A 14326-nucleotide genomic window follows, 5' to 3' on the forward strand; every position below is an offset into this window, starting at 1 on the left:
CACCCATCACAGAACTTTGCCTAGTATAATGGCTTTAATTCATTTGTAAACTGTAAAACTATTCAAATATAACAAGACACATGCACGCATTTGTTCATTGCAGCACTATTCACAATAGCAAAGCCACAGAAACAACCTAAATGTGCACCAGTGATAGACTGGATAAAGAAAATGTGGTACATATACACCATAGAACACTATGCAGCCATAAAAAAGAACAAGATTATGTCCTTTGCAAGGACATGGATAGAGATGGAGGCCATTATCCTTAGCAAACTTACACAGGAACAGAAAACCAAACACTTCATGTTCTTATTTACAAGCAGGAGCTAAATGATGAGACCACATGGACACATAAAAGGGAACAGCCCACCACACTGGGGTCTTTTGGAGAGTGGAGGGTGGGAGGAGGAAGAGAATCAGGAAAAATAACTAACGGATACTAGGCTTAATACTGGGTGATGAAATAATCTGCACAACAAACCCTCATGACACAAGTTTACTTATGTAACAAACCTGCACTTATAGCCCTGAACTTAAAAGTTAAAAAAAGCAAAATGTTCAATCCTCACAATTAATAAACCCATTTGATTTAGTATATATGCAAAAATTGTGTGTTCAACTGAGTTAGTTTTTATTTCTGTATATATTTTCTAAGAATATTGCCACATAAATTCTATTCAAAAAAATGGGCATTGAAAATCTGTGATGTCAATAGCAAAGATGTGGAATCAACCAGAATGTCCACCAATGATAGATGGGATAAAGAAAATGTACATATACACCATGGAATACTATGTAGCCACAAAAAGAATGAGATCATGTCCTTTGCAGGGACATGAATAGAGCCGGGGGCCATTATCCTTAGCAAACTAATGCAGGAACAGAAAACCAAATACCACATGTTCTAGGTGGGAGCTAAATGATGAGAACACACGGACTTACACAGAGGGGAGCAGTTATACACTGTGGCCTATTGGCGGATAGAGCATGGGAAGGAGAGAAGGAGGAAATATAACTAGTATGTTCTAGGCTTAATACCTGGGTGATGAAATAATCTGTACAACCAACCCCCATGACACATATTTACCTATGTGACAAACCTGCACATCCTGCACATGTACCCCTGAACTTAAAAGTTAAATTTTAAAAAAAGAAAGAAAGAAAAAGAAAATCTGTAATGTGACACTAGGGATGCAAAGATGAACCAGTCACCCTTTTCTCCCTCAAGGAATTCACAATTTAATAAGGGAGATAAGACATCTGTGAAAATACATTTAATACCACCTAACACCTTGAAAATGGAAATGTGAGTGAGGGAGTATGCTGTGGTAGCTGTCTCCAAGGTGGCTGCCATTAATTCCTTCTCTCCCTGTATGTCCACACCATGCTCTTGGCAATGAGCAGAGACTTTCCTTTCACTCTTGAATCTGAGCTGGCCTGGGATTTCAGTGACCGATAGAGTACCATGGAAGTGTTTATGTCAGTTCCAGACCTAACCTTTAAGAGGAATGGCAGCTTCCATCTTGGTCTCCTGGTGGCTTTAAGAAGTTGTCATGCTGAGAAAAGCCAAAGCTCAGCAGGATGAGGTGCCCTGCAGAGATGGAGAAAGGCCAAGAAGCATTGAGGTGCCAAACTTGTGAGTGAAGAGGCCATCCTGAAAATTGATCCTCTAGTCCCAGCTACTTCAGCTGATGACCCATGTATCCGAGTCCTTCATAAATTTCTAACCCACAAAATCACAAGCAAGGTAAAACTGATATTCTAAACCACTAAGTCTGGGTCAGGGTTTTAGGTAGCAATAGATAAGTGAAATACATGGGATGACAGAAGAAAAATTAATTTCAAAGTAGAGAATAGGGAAAGACTCATGAAAAGGTGGTTTTGAAGAACAGGTAACATTCGGATGGAAAAAATGGCTAAAGGGGATTGTGATTTTTCACAAAGAGAATTGAGTATAAAATTAATCATGGAGGTAAGAAAGTCTAGAATATTTAAGTAATGGCCAGAGATTTGGGTTGATTTAAATATGCACTGAAAAAGGCAGAATTTTGAGAAATTTTTAATGGGAATAAGTGCAAGACTGAAACTTAGTTTCAAAAAATGCCTTGAAGGTATCTGAACTACATACTGTAGCCAACTGAGTGATTTAAGTTTTTAAGCAGTAATGTGTCATAATATCCTCGCCTCTTCACTGCTCTCACCCTAGTTCAAGCCTCCATCATGTCTTAAGACTTCTAGAAAAGCATTTGATTTGTCTCTGTGCTTCCATTCTTGTCCTCTTACAGTTAGTTTTTGACACAGCAACTAATATAATCAATTAAAAATATAAATTAGGTTATGTCCCTTCCTGTCCAAAATGCTCTCAGAATTTTACATTGTACTTAGAATAAAATCCAAACTCCTTATTGTGGCCTCCTAAAAGAGCCAACATAATCTGTTTTTTGCTCATTTTTCCAAATTCACCTCCTTCCATTCTCTACCTTCTACACTGCACTCCAGCTACACTGGCCTTCTTGCTGTTTCTGGAACATCATATCCAGCTCATTTCACCTCTGGGCTTTTCACTTGCTATTCCTTCTGCCTTAAGTCTATGATAAAATCTCACCTTTTCAGACAAGCCTTCCCTGATGACCTTATCTAAAATAGTGCCTACCCCATCTCTTGTTCTTTTTCCCATTAAACTGCTTTATTTTATTTCATAATCTTGACTACCATCTGATATTTACTATTCATTTTTCATTTGTCTCTTTATAGTCTATCTTCTCTTATAGATCAAAACATGACAGGATTTTATCTATCTCGTTTATCACTGTAGCCCCAGTATCCAAAATAGTGGCTCACGCATTGCAGATTTTCAATAAATACCTCTGGAAGGAAGGAAAGAAGGAAGTCAGATTAGAGCTACATTTCAGGAAGAGTGTACAGAAAATAGTTAACATATCAGGCCTAAGTTGCTGTCCTTAGAAAAGCCTGCTTGCAAAGTTGGCCCTTGGCTGGTATCTGGAAACTAATTTGGGGAAGGTTCCCACCATTCCATAATTTAAAAGGCTGGTTCCTTGTGCCTAAACTGTTTATACAAACAATATGGCTTACCCTGAACACCTGCTTTCCTTCTGGGAGCCTGGAATTTGGTTACATGTCAGGTAGAGGGTGCCTACATGACCAGCCCCCAATAAGAACCCTGGCCAATGAGTCTTTAACAAGTTTTCCTGGTTGGCAACATTTCCTATGTGTTGTCACAATCCCTTGCTGGGGGAATTAAGTGTGTCTCATGTGCCTTCACTGGGAAACAATTCTGGAAGTTTACGCCTGATTTCCCCAGGATTTTGCCCCACGTACCTTTTCCCTTAGTTGACTTTCCTTTGGATTCTTTCTCCATAATAAATCCCAGCCATGAGTCCCAATGAGGAGGCCTGTGAGCTCTCCTCATGAGTCATCAAAACTAGGGGTGGTCTTGACCTCCTGATACCAGGAGTATTTTGACAGCAGCGTATAAGGTAGATTTGATGACTAGAGTAATTATTGACAAAGAGGCCAGCCAGTTGGGAAAAAGGCTATTGCAGTGGTCCAAGAGAGAGATATTGGCAGGGCAGTATAGCAGTGGAGGCAAAAAAAAAGATGGATTTTTTAGAAGTATATTTTCCAGGGGACAGTTTTGTAAACTTCTAACAAAAGACATTGGATTACAAGAGGTTAAGGAGTAATAGAGAACTAAGGAAGCTGAGAGTAAGTGCAGACTACTTTTAAACAACAGAGGAAAAACATATGAGTATATAGCAGTTTTAGGGTAGCCTGATTAGGAGAAAATTATTACATAAAATAGGAGGATATGAGTGTTTTCTAGAAAGCAATTAGAAAGCTTAAAAATTCAAGAGGTATTTCCCAAAAGAAATGTTAGAAGATGGCTTAAGAACAGAAATGGAATCTAGAAAAGTTAAGATTGTAAGCTCAATGAGGGCAGGTATTTCTGTGTGTTTTGTTCACTGACATATTCCATGCACCTTGAAGAATACCTAACACATGGTATGCACTCAACAAATACTCATCAAATGGTAAGGGAAAAGGAAGGGCCATTATTTTAAAAGTAGATAAATCCTGAAATGTGGAGGAACAGAACTGAGAGATGTCAAAGATGATTATATCATATCTGTCAGTAAAGTAAGAAGCTAGTGGGTTCCCCTTAAACTGAATAGGAAACATGCATGACCTCCTCTGGGGAAATCATTAGGAAACAATAAGAAAGTAACAAAAATAAGTACTGCTTTTCTGCCAAGATTTCCTCCTTAGGGAAAAAAAAAGTCAGATGAATTTTTAAAATACTTTTAGAATACACATAACATGACACCTAAGTGAAGTAAGACAAATCAATGTCTTCTTTAAAAGTATTCATAAGAAAATATCCCTTGGGGCTGGACGTGGTGGCTCACCCCTGTAATCCCAGCACTTTGGGAGGCTGAGGCAGGTAGATCACGAGGTCAGGAGTTCGAGACCAACCTGACCAAGATGGTGAAACCCCAACTCTACTAAAAATACAAAAATTAGCCAGGCACGGTGGCAGGCACCTGTAATCCCAGTTACTCAGGAGGCTGAGGCAGGAGAATCACTTGAACCCAGGAGGCAGAGGTTGCAGGGAGCCGAGATCAGACACAGAGCCTGGGCGACAAGTTCTATCTCAAAAGACTCTATCCCAAAAAAAAAAAAAAAAATTTGCGGGGCGTGGTGGTGTGTGCCTGTAGTCCCAGCTACTCTGAAGGCTGAGGCAGGAGAATCGCTTGAACCCAGGAGGCAGAGGTTGCAGTTAGCCAACATTGTGCCACTACACTCCAGCCTGGTCAACAAGAGCGAAACTCCGTTTCAAAAACAAAAGCAAAAAAAAAAAAGAAAAGAAAATATCCCTTGGAGAAATTATTTCTCTAGCCCTAAAAATCTGATGAAAAAGAAAGATTCTACGTTTGTCTTCAAAACCCATCTAGAATGACAGGACATCCAAATGATTCTCATTTGAATGAAGAGAGAAAATGTACTTTTACACTGCATGGGGTGAGATTTATTGACAGATTTTCACTAATAGTCTTACAGTCCAGACCAAAGTACAATGTCAACCTAACCCAGAAGGTGCAAAAAGAATTGTTAACATTTGAAAGGAAAATATCAAAAATTAAATTTCTATTTATTTTATAACTGCTTCAAAAAGAGAACACTGAAAATAAATCTATATTCCTACATTAAATATTACTTTTCTCCTTTTTATGAGTTACATATTACAGAACATGTCACGAATACTGGGTGGCACTTCCCAAATACCCCTTTCAAGACCAAATGACTGATTTTCCAAGCTGCTGAGAAGACTGTCAACTGACTGATCTCAACTCTCAGCCCTCAGTCCTCTCCAAGAACTGCCCTTGCCTGAAGAGAGCTATCTCTCCCAAGGTCATGCACCATTCCCAAAGCAGCCCTCATCCGATGGCTGATCCATGTGACCGTATAAAAGCTCAAGCCCTCATCCCAACTCAGGCCTACTGTGAAGGACTACTTTAGTTTCAGAGCTCCCTGTGTGGGGCTCGTGGGGACCTTGTTGTGACTGTATTGCAACCAAACTGCTGCCTCTGTCTTATCCTGCTCTGCTTTCTTCCCTTCCCAAGAGCACGCCCCACTGAACTTCCTGCACCTCCTTCTCAGAGTCTGCTACCCAATGAACCTGCAAGAAAGATGCAAGAATCACTCATTGTTCTAAGAATTAAATAAAAACGAAATCTATGTCTTGCTTTTCTCGTATTTCAGCAAAGTGGTTATGTCCCTCAACAGTTCTCTTACTTAAAAGTAAATGCAACGTTAGAAAGTAAAAAAGTAGAAATCCTACTTTCAAACAAAACTATTTCAACCACACAATTTATTATCTACATCAGGGGTCCCCAACCTCTGGGTCGCAGACTGGTATAGGTCCATGGCCTGTTAGGAACTGGACTGCACAGCAGGAGATGAGGGGCTGGAGAGCAAGCATTACTGCCTGAGCTCCACCTCCTGTCAGATCAGTGGCAGCATTAGATTCTCATAAGAGTGTGAATCCTATTGTGAACTGCACATGTGAGGGATCTAGGTTGTGCGTTCCTTTTAAGAATCCAGGCCAGGCGCGGTGGCTCACGCCTATAATCCCAGCATTTTGGGAGGCCGAAGCAGATGGATCACTTGAGGTCAGGAGTTCAAGACCAGCCTGACCAACATGGTGAAACTCCGTCTTTACTAAAAATATAAAAATTAGCCAGGCATGGTGGCAGGCACTTGTAATCCCAGCTACTTGTGAGGCTGAGGCAGGAGAATTGCTTGAATCCAGGAGGCAGAGGTTGCAGTGAGCTGAGATCATGCCATTGCAATCCAGCTTGGGTAACAAGAGCAAAACTCAGTCTTGGGGAAAAAAAAGAATCCAATGCCTGATGATCTAAAGTGCAAGTTTCATCCTGCAACCATCTCCTGCTCCCCCACCCCTGGTCACTGAAAAATCTGTCTTCCACAAAATCCATCCCTGGTGCCAAAAACGTTGGGAACCGCTGATCAACATTATCTTGGGCAACTTAATCTCTGATCCTCAGTTTCTTCATGATTTAAAAAAAATTATAATAGTATCTATCTGATTAAGTTGTTGTAATGATTAACTAATGTACACAAAAATACACAATAAGGGCTCAATAAATATCACCTCACTTCTCTCCATTCATTATCCATGGGGCATGAGTTCACAATTGCTTTTCCATAAGCAATTCATTTGCACTGATGATGCAAACCCCTAATAACAAAGAGTACACAATTATAAAAGAGTTGTGTGGCTAACAGATGGCATATCTGATCAATAAGGTGTGAGAAAGTATTATTCACACTACAGAGAGTCACATACAGAATAGTAAATTCCTCTTTACTGAGCATTTACAATATATGAAGTACAATGTGGAGTGTTTTGCATTTTATATTTTCTTTAATCCTCGAAACAATACTGTGAGATAGGTATTGTGCCTATTGCACAGGTACGAAACTGGTGATGTTCGGAGAAAGTAAATTATTTAAGGTTACACATCTAGTCAGCGGCACAACCAACATCTGAACTTAGTTTTCCTGCACCTAGACTTTTGTATTATACTATAGAATTTCTTTTGCTTTACTTCTCTTCTACAGATTTGCCCCAAATAGAGGCTAACTTTGGCACACCAGCTATACAAAAACACATAGAGCCATCTTAGCTTCCATAGCACAGCACAGAAAGAAGGGATCTGTAACTGCTGTTTCGATCCTCACTATGAAACAAACAAATGGTCTCACCTGCAGCCACATAATTTACTCTTACAGCCAGAGCCCCTTTCCTTCCATACCCGGTCCATACAATCTGTCTTCTCATCACTGTTGTCCTTGAGTAGATTGGTCTTTGTCCGACTACTGAAGCTACCCCAGCCCTCTATCTGATCCTAAATAAGTATAACTTCTGCTGAACTTTCTGCCGTCGTAAGTGTAACTTCTGCTGACATTTTTCCCATCCAGGCCTTGGCAGTGAGATGCATCAGAGCTGTTGGAGTCAGAGTGCTGGTGTCTTCTACAGTAGGGACCCTTGTCCTGAGATCATATGTCTGCACTGGCTGAAAGGCAAGGTCACAAACCAGACTAAACCCTAAGTAGAATCCAGTTGCACCTTTTAAAGAACATCCTTAGTTTAGTTTCTTGTAAAAGCCCCTAGATATGCTACAATGGTTGTCTTCCAACTGTTTAATTTTTCATGATGCTATTTCAACAAACTGCAATAATTTGTTTTACTCAGTTTTGTGTACATTGCACAAAATAGCAGGAAGCGAAGTACATTCTTCACTTTTAACCTGCATTAATCATTACTCTCCCCAGGGAACAGCTATTTATAAGAATCTCAATAATATTTTCTCCTAGGAAACCTCCTGAGCACTGGATTCTAGCTTTGTCCCAAGCAGTATTTCTGCTTTTTGCTTTGCATAAAAATGATAGCAAGTGCAGCCACCCAACCCCTCATTGAAAATAGGTGAGGCCCAGGCCAGGCACAGCGGCACACGCCTGTAATCTCAGCAGTTTGGGAGGCCAAGGCAGGCAGATCACTTGAGGTCAGGAGCTCAAAGCCAGCCTTACCAACATGGCAAAACCCCATCTCTACAGAAACACACAAAAATTAGCTAGGCGTGGTGGTGTGCGCCTGTAGTCCCAGCTACTCCAGAGGCTGAGGCATGAGAATTGCTTGAACCCAGGAGGCAGAAGTACAGTGAGCCGAGATTACATCCCGGTACACCAGCCTGGACAACAGAGAGAGACTCTGTCTCCAAAAAATAAAAGAAAATAGGTGAGGCCCACGGACACATAGAGGGGAAATATTCACACTGGGGCCTTTCTGGGGATGGAGGGTGGGAGGACAGAGAGGATCAGGAAAAATAATTAATGGGTACTAGGCTTAATACCTGGCTAATGAAATAATGTGTACAATAACCCCCCTTGACACACATTTACCTATGTCGCAAACCTGCACATCCTGCACATGTACCCCTGAACTTAAAAGTTAAAAAAAAAAGAAATGGCTACCTCGAGAGAAAAAAAAAAAAATTCTCAAACCTATGTCCCCCTCAAATTATTGTTCTGTCTCTTTCCTCACCTTCAAAGCCCAATTTTTTAAGCTATGCAAGTTGTTTGAATTTGCCTAAGTACTATTTACTCCTGAACCAACTGCAATCTGACTTCCATCCCCCCCCACTCCACTAAAATATCTTTTATAAAATCTTAAGTGATCTACATACAAATCTAAGTGACACATCCCAGTCCTTCCCTACTTGACCATTTTGTTGTTGTTGTTGAAATACTCTCTTTTCTTAATGCCTACGACCCCATACTCTCTTAGATATTTCCTCCATCTCTAGCAATTCTTTTTCCTCTTCTCTGCAGGTACACTGCCCTCTATATGTCTCTTATATTCCTTAGTCCCTGTTCTCCTCTCCCTTTACCTCCTTAGATGTTTTCTTGTCTCCAGGATTTTCCACTATTCATCCTTCTTTCTGCTGCCAAAGTGACCTATACCACCTATCTAAATTATTACTCTACTGCTTAAGAACTTTTAATGCCTCTCTATAGCATATAGGATAGATAATATGATGCACAAGGTTCCCCTATGTCATGGTGACTGCCTTCATCTCTAGCACAACTTATGCTCAATATTCTAGAAATACCTCATTAGCTGTAATTACCTGTGCTTAACATACTGTTTCACACTAAAATGTCTCATACCTGGAATGCTTATTCTCTTGTCCGTACTTAGCTAACTTCTACCTATTCTTTCAAATTAATCTCTTGTAAAACCATCTCCAGGAAGCCTTCCCTGGTTACCTGTAGTTGAACCAAATGTCTGTCTTCTGTATTCTGAGAGCTTCCTGCGCATATCTCTATTACTGCTTCTACCGTATTATGGTGAAATGTATTGTATACATAGTTGTCTCACACACTAAGGTTAAAGCTTTTTTATTTACACTTGGTCTTAGCCAAAAAGGCAAAAAGTAATAAAGTTTCTTTACCTAAAAAAAATAAAGTATACATTTATGCCTAAAAAGAAAACTTCCAAAAATATTAACAGTAGTCATCTCAAAATGGTAAATGATAGACACTGTTCTTTTTTTTTCCTTTTGGCTGCACGTCCTTAATGTTTTACAATGAATTCACATTTGTTTTTTGTTTTTTTTTTAAAGTTCTTTCTCGTGAAAATAAACTGTAGCTGGATATCAAAAAAAGAAGAAGAAGAAAATAAAAAGAAAATAGGGGAGGCCCTTAAATCTTTATGAAAGCAAGAGAACAAAGTTGGGAGGGAAGCTATACTCCATTCTCTTTGAAGCACTCACGTGTTGACAACAAGCCTACACAGGCACAGGGCACGCTGATCTCAAAACACAGTGTCCTTACACATCCCGCCCTGACTAGGACCAATACACACAAAGCTGAATTGTTCACACCAAAAGAGGTCAGGTGGACACTCTGCTCTCAAGAGACTGTGATTGCTACGAATCCAAGAAGTGTTTGTTTATTGGCTCGCTACCTCACTTTCATAAATGGGATAGGACAGGTGTCTCGGGTAGCGACTATCTGGGGCCTGTATTGCGCAGGCAGTTAGAATAATTTACCAAGACATTTCTAAGTAAAGAAAGGCAGATTTATTACAGAAAGCAGAAAGTATGAAAATACGTTGCGAGGGTGCCATGGGCAAGTCAGCAAGAGTGGCGCTGACTGCAAGGAGACAAAGGCTTGCTGGGGATTTTATAGGATGGTGCTTGTGCTGTGTGCTGAAGAGGGCTTTGTGCTGTACTGATAATGCCAAGAATGCAGTGTGCCAACTTGTAGGGTCTGGTGGTAAGGTGAACACAGGAAGACTGTGAGTTATTTGTGCAGGAGGGCTACATGCCCTGGACCAGGAAGAAAGGCAGACTTAAAGCTTATCTGCTTTTTCTTTGGCTTTCCCCTGTTCCCACCAGCCTGAGTCTTTTTCCCTAATTAGGACTCCACAACAGACAAACAAAACAGTAAGAGTGGAGCAAGAATATGGGAGATGGTAGAGATAGCTACTCGGAAGATTCCACTTAAACGAATCCTTCCCTACCAAAAAAAAAGCCAATTGTCCTTTTTGGACAGACATGGGATCAAAACTCCTCATCAACAGAAACCTTTACTGGAGGCCATGAAACAAGCATAGATTTCTGAAAATGCTAGATAGAACTGAACAAAAGTTATCACTAAAACAAATACTATACATCTAAAAATATAGTTTTTGGGAAAATGGGTTTGAATGAATTTTTTTATTCCATTGAGAATTTATTTACCTAATAAATAATAAAATATAATAATATATACTATTGAATACACTGACCTAAAAGTATATTACCACATTTCAACTCATGAAAGCATTTTAATTAATAAGCAAAGTCAATATTTTCATACAAGTAAAATAGTCATTTCAGTTCTCTGCTATCAATATGGGTAAATTTTGGCTCCTTTTTTTTTTTTTTTTTTTGAGACAGAGTCTCGCTGTGTCGCCCAGGCTGGAATGCAGTGGCGCGATCTCAGCTCACTGTAAGCTCCGCCCCCCGGGTTCACGCCATTCTCCTGCCTCCCCCTCCCGAGTAGCTGGGACTACAGGCGCCCACCACCACGCCCGGCTATTTTTTTTTTTTTTTTTTTTTTTTGTATTTTTAGTAGAGACGGGGTGTCACCGTGGTCTCGAGCTCCTGACCTCGTGATCCACCCGCCTCGGCCTCCCAAAGTGCTGGGATTACAGGCGTGAGCCACCGCGCCCGGCCTGGCTCCTTTCACTAAATAGGGTAATCCAGTCTTTTTTTTTGTTTTTTGTTTTTTTCTGAGATGGTATCACTCTGTTGCCCAGGCTGGAGTGCAGTGGTGTGATCACGGCTCACTGCAGCCTTGACCTTCTGTGCTCAAGAGAGCCTCTCACCTCAGCTTCCTGAGTAGCTGGACTACAGGCATAAGCTATCACAACCGGCCAATTTTTGTTTTTCTTGTAGCATCAGGGTTTTGCCATGTTGCCAAGGCTGGTCTCAAACTCTTGGGCTCAAGCAATCCTCCCACCTCAGCCTCCCAAAGTGCTGAGATTATAGGCATGAGCCATTACGTCTGGCTATAGGCCACTCTTACTATATTTCCTCCCTTAGAATAGAGTTGGTTAGCTAGCTCCTTGTTTTTTGTTTTTTTGTCTTTCATAAAAAGAAAGAATGGTATTTGTCTTATGTTTTCATCATCTGAATGTTTTTCACATTTTTACTAGGTTCCAAAGAAGGTAATATGCATAAATAAAGCACAATTTTAGAAGTGGGCTGCCAGGATCTCTACATTAAAAGGAAATCCAACTGATTCATTCCCTTTTAACCACTCATAACTATTCTTACATCAGCCTGGAAAGGCAATAAGTGGTTTTGGAAATCTCTGTTTAGCTGATTAGCTGAATGTTGGCTCATATTTTAACTGTCTTACTGTTTCTGGTTAATGTAATTCCAAATTATGAGAAATCTATTTTGTGTTCTCAGTATTTAAGATCTCAGCTATTTCATAGTTATTTCTGGCAGGCTTTGTATATGAAATGCAGTGATGAAAAGATATGACTTGAATAATCATATGTACTATATAATATATCAAGAAGAAACAGAAAAAGACAAGAAATACACGATCCTGAGCCTTTCAACAATGTTTCTCCTGTTAAATGCATGTCTCCAATAAACTAAAATCACTTCTCAAGAAAATGTAATAGGGCTTATTTATTATACCTCTTCTTCCTCATTTATCTAATGAAGCTTACTTGTATATACTAAATAACCTAAACATCCTCAAGTTTTACATTAAAAAGAACAAAAATATAGAACTCTTCTCCTTTTTGTAATGGATACAAAAACCACCATTGGAAACTTTTGGGAAAAATAACCTAAAAACTTCAATAAGAACTTTGCATTTTTCAAAAGCACTCCAAATCAGAATGCTTTTATTATACTGTCTCAATCTTAGCCTTGCATAACTAAGAAAAAGAAGTCCCAGAACTGAGATGAGCTTCAATTATAAAAGATGCTGCAAAGAAATGAATATCTTTATTGGTAATCTTAGTTTTTTTCCCTCCAAACGTCTGAAATAAATTTTTTACCAATTCCAGAATCTTAAAATCTACATCTGACCATTGAATAAGCTGCTGTGTTCAGTATCTTCCACCAGAAGGTGCCCTCGCCCAAGGAAGAAAACCTCCTTTCCATACATACACAGCTAAACTCCACATTTATGCTCATTGACCTAAATGTACTATACTACATCAAGAAGAAACAGAAAAAGACAAGAAATACACGATCCTGAGCCTTTCAACAATGTTTCTCTTTTTAAATGTGTATCTCCAAAATAACTAAAATCACTTCTTGAGAAAATGTAATAGGGCTTATTTATATAACTCTTCTTCCTCATTTATCTAATGAAGCTTACTTGTAGACATTAAAATTTAATCAGCTTTTTCATTTAAAATCAGCTTTTTATAGATGAAATCTCTTAGAGATAAGCAAACTCTTCAGATACTTCTAATGAAATTTTGGATGTGAGACAACAGAAATTAATGCTTGCAGAATGTGCAGACCTCTTTAAATTGTCCTCAAAATCAGGGGTAAAGTGAGGAGTTTGGTAAAGAAGGATAAAGGATATAAACATATTTCTATGCCAAGACTGTTTAGAGAAGTACTGTGCAATAGGAATACAATGCAAGCTTCACATAGAATTTTAAACTTTTTAGTAACGACATTTTTAAAGTCTTTTTTTTGGAAAGGGAGTCTCGTTCTGTCATCCAGGCTGGAGGGCAGTGGCGCAATCTTGGCTCACTGCAAGCTCCTGGGTTCACGTCATTCTCCTGCCTCAGCCTCCCAAGTAGCTGGGACTACAGGCACTCGCCACCATACCCGGCTAATTTTTTATATTTTTAGTAGAGACGGGGTTTCACCGTGTTAGCCAGGATAGTCTCGATCTCCTGACTTCGTGATCCCAAAGTGCTGGGATCACAGGCGTGAGCCATCATGCCCGGTCTTTTTTTTGTTTTGTTTTGTTTTTTGTTTTGAGACAGTTTTGATCTTGTTGCCCAGGCTGGAGTGCAACGGTGCGATGTCGGTTCACCACAACCTCCGCCTCCTGGGTTCAAGTGATTCTCCTGCCTCAGCCTCCTGAGTAGCTAGGACAACAGGCTTGCGCCACCACATCTGGATAATTTTGTAGTTTTAGTAGAGACGGGGTTTCTCCATGTTGGTCAGGCTGGTCTCAAACTCTCAACCTCAGGTGATCTGCCCACCTTGGCCTCCCAAAGTGTTTGGATTATAGGCATGAGCTGCCACGCCTGGCCTTAAAGTCTTTAAAGAGTGAAATTGATTTCAATATTTTACCTGACCAAATATATCTAAAATATTATCATTTCAACACATAATCAATATAAAAAGTATTAGTAAAATATCTTACATTTTCTTCGTATTCACTGAACTCCAGCCTGGGTGACAGAGAGTTCTTATGCTTACCGACACAAAGGAATGCACAAATGCTTTTCTCTATATATCATATGAAAAAAATTGGTCTAATTTCCCTTCATCTCTATAATCTTTTTTTTTTTTTTTTTTTTTTTTTTTTGAGGCGGAGTCTCGCTCTGTCGCCCGGACTGGAGTGCAGTGGCCGGATCTCAGCTCACTGCAAGCTCCGCCTCCCGGGTTTACGCCATTCTCCTGCCTCAGCCTCCCGAGTAGCTGGGACTACAGGCGCCCGCCACCTCGCCCGGCTA

The 14326-nt window shown here is 40.0% G+C and overlaps 1 protein-coding gene across 4 annotated transcripts in view; it reads right to left on the reverse strand.

Moving 5' to 3' along the window:
- The window catches only part of TMEM117 (transmembrane protein 117), a 589216-nt gene that overhangs the window by 529342 nt on the left and 45548 nt on the right, over positions 1-14326 (reverse strand). The window lies entirely within an intron of this gene.

This window comes from Trachypithecus francoisi, unplaced genomic scaffold (assembly GCF_009764315.1).
Source record: "Trachypithecus francoisi isolate TF-2019V2 unplaced genomic scaffold, Tfra_2.0 Lachesis_group11, whole genome shotgun sequence".
Lineage (NCBI taxonomy): Eukaryota > Metazoa > Chordata > Mammalia > Primates > Cercopithecidae > Trachypithecus > Trachypithecus francoisi.